Source organism: Cyprinodon variegatus, unplaced genomic scaffold (genome assembly GCF_000732505.1).
Source record: "Cyprinodon variegatus isolate N-32 unplaced genomic scaffold, C_variegatus-1.0 Scaffold928, whole genome shotgun sequence".
In the NCBI taxonomy this organism is placed as follows: domain Eukaryota; kingdom Metazoa; phylum Chordata; class Actinopteri; order Cyprinodontiformes; family Cyprinodontidae; genus Cyprinodon; species Cyprinodon variegatus.
The window spans coordinates 228702-231802 of record NW_015151381.1 but is presented as its reverse complement, the minus strand read 5'-3'; the positions used below and the strand labels follow the sequence as shown (position 1 = coordinate 231802).

The 3101-nt window shown below is 37.9% G+C and overlaps 1 protein-coding gene across 4 annotated transcripts in view; it reads right to left on the bottom strand.

The window, feature by feature from the left end:
- bmf (Bcl2 modifying factor) overlaps positions 1-2684 on the bottom strand; it is a 12665-nt gene extending 9981 nt beyond the window's left edge. For 3 of the 4 annotated variants that reach the window (XM_015398344.1, XM_015398348.1, XM_015398346.1), the window contains exon 1: positions 2534-2684. The gene's annotated coding sequence lies outside the window, so the exon portion shown is untranslated. Of the gene's footprint in view, positions 1-1338; positions 1823-2533 lie in introns of those variants that run through there. The other variant, XM_015398345.1, reaches the window with a different exon arrangement.
- Positions 2685-3101: the final 417 nt, after the last annotated feature.

Here is a 3101-nt window from a genome sequence, read left to right as displayed (position 1 = left end):
ATTATCTCAGACCAGGGGGAGCAGGGGAAAAATCCATTCCCCTTGCTTGTTTATCATCTAAAGAGGTAAATATAGATATGTATTCTATATCAATATCTTTAAAACCATTTTTTTTATTAACAACACATTTTTCTTTAGAGAACCTCTAATTAGTGCAGTATAATTTAACAAGTTTAAGCTCACTGTTCAGAAGTTCTAAATCTAATCTAAAGCGGGCCCAACACCAAAGCAACATGGAAAACACATAAAATAAAAAATAAAAATGAAACAGTTTTTCTAAGAATCTCTTCTCAGCTTTAAACACTTCAGGTAGTTCAGATTTAGAGCTAAAGTTGATCAAATGGTCCATAAAGCTCTTATGCTCACAAAGCACTTGTTGCCCGTTCTGCATAAACAGCTCATAACCAGAGATGGGTAGAGTTGTAGTTAGGTAAGAGTAGGACTACTTCATAATATTTTTTACTCAAATAAAGATAAAAAGTTGCCTTCAAAGAAATCAAACAAGAGTAAAAATGTATTTGGTGAAAATGCTTCTCAGATACCAGGTAAGTGATCTTCTTACTATGAAGGATCACAACAACAGATTAAACCCACAAAAATCTGTAGTAACAATATATAAGAATAGCTAACACTAAAGTAAACTGTTTACTGTATTTTCAGTCATCCTCGAAATAACTCGAAAGACTCAGCAGATGGAAAAAAACACTTAACCAATGAGCCTTGAGTCCAAAAAAGAAAACAATGAGTCTCTTAATGGTGCATATTTGTTAGAAAACAAGCTTAAAAATTTTACTCAAGTATATGCAACTGAGTAAATGTAACTAGTTACCACCCAACTCTACTCATAACCAACAGAGGTCATTATTTGGGGCCAAACTGAGTGGCTGATAGCGCCCCCCACTTGCTGTGTCGCCCAGGGAGGGGAACCTTATTGTCTATATCACAAACCTCTCCTAATTAACATACATTTTTATAGAAAACCTATTTGTCTTGTGAATAGATCAATAGAAACCCCAGTATAATAGGTTAGGGAGTGAACAAACGTGTTGCCATCATTTGTGGCTCAGCGCTAATTCAAACAAATGGCTCTGTTCAACTCACTGATGTAACCACAGTTGACTGTGGTTATCTGATTCAGTTGTGGCACGGTTTCACAAAAAGGAGTTTGGCTCTCTGTCTCACTCTCTTGCTAGGCTTCTTAATTAACGGCCCTATAAATAATTTCCCTATGATCCAGCATTATAAAAACCACTGCACATATCTGAAATTTGAGCATGCAGCAGCAAAAATGAGGTAAAAAAAACAAACCCTCATCAGAATAAATTAAGTCCACCTTACCGCAAGAGTGGGGCAAGAGTCCCAATGAAAACTTGGCAATCTCTCCAAAGTCAATGATATGCTGCAAGTCAACCGTGAACCTTAAAGTGGGTCAAAGAGTTATCAAAATATGTTCAAAATTCAATCTGCCTCTTGAGCATAACCCGAATCCACCATCTCCATCTAGTTGTAATGCTGGGTTACAATACTACCACACTTCCAAATTAGGGTCCACAGCAAAAGCATAATGACAGTCCTGGAGGAAAATCCTCAGCCACTTTCCCTAAACTGGTCTCCACAAAAACATCAGGGGGTTTTAATTTCTTCAACCAAACATAAGCAGAACCCTGTTTGTCTGCTGTTAGAGAATAGCTTCATCTTTTATGTTTCTTTACATGATTAAGAACATGAGCTTAGTAAAGAAAAAAAAAGAATAGATTAAAAACAAACACTTCCAGATAAAGTGTTGTTGTTTTGCTCCACTGGTCAGGCAGAGATCAGCGTGTTTTTGTCAGGCAGTGGCTCCCCCTGCTGCAGACACAATAGGCTGGCTGCTGGTTGTAAGCAGTTATTGAAAGAGTTTATACACAACACAGCCTCACATAACCCTGCCTCACATTTACGTAACACTGTACACAGTAAGACCGATACTGTAAATAAATAAATAAATAAACTTTGCTGTTACAAGAAAAATGCATATTAAAACAGTTTTAACTTTTTCTTTAAAAAAAAAAAACAATAATAAAATAAATCGTGTTATTAAAAGTGTTAACTACAAGCTGAAACTGCTGGTTTAGTTACAAAGCGTGATCTGACTGTTATCAGGATGAAATTAGATTTTTTTATTATATGATTTAAAATAAAGAAATAGGTCTCAAATTATATTTTGAACGTATTAAAGGGATATATTCATTAACGTTGAGTACAGAAAGTGGAAAATGCTCTACTGCACGTTTCAAATGTTTTGCGTCTTGGAGCTCATTCGCCGGCCGACGCGTAAAGCCGGTCAGCGGGTTTGACTGAAACTATGACAGTCCGCGTTAAATAAAACTCTGCTGTAAACAGAGAAGCACCGAATTCAGACCAAAACAAATCAGCTGCCGTTATCTTAACAATGACTGAGGTTTGTTTGTTTTTTCTTGTCTTCCTAAGCGTGCGTAATGACCGGCTGGCTGAAGGAATATGCAGGGTTTCTACTTCTTTCTAATGTACTCACCGCAGAGCCGGGCTTCTTTTTATCAACTATCTCACCAGCACAGAGTAATGGAGCTTATAAACGAGAAGAGTTCAATATCCTGCCAAGATTAAGCGAATTTAATCCCTTTTACTTCCACGTTCACTTCCATTCTGCGAGAAAAACTGCTACAAGTCCATTTGACGTCAGCTTTAATAGCTCTCCTCTAGCGGAGGAGGAGGGGGGATATGCACGCGGGGGGCTTCGACCAATGGCTGCTTTTGTTTATATCCCGCCTTCATTCTCCGTCGTGTATTCAGACACGTGGACGGGAAATTCCCCCGAGCGCAAGACGGCTACGCGCTTTACTACAAAAATCATGTGGTTAGAGGATTGCCGCTCTGCTGCTGTCATCTGAAGGCAAACGCACTGCAGGCAGCCCTGCGTTTTACCGCCAAGATGAATGCATTGCCATCATAACTGTGTCTAAACCATCTTTCATTTGTTTATATTGTTTATACTTCTATTGAAGGCAACTCACTTATTGTGATACTTCTGAGTGTATACCTACTCCAAATGTTATATATATATATACGTATATATATATATA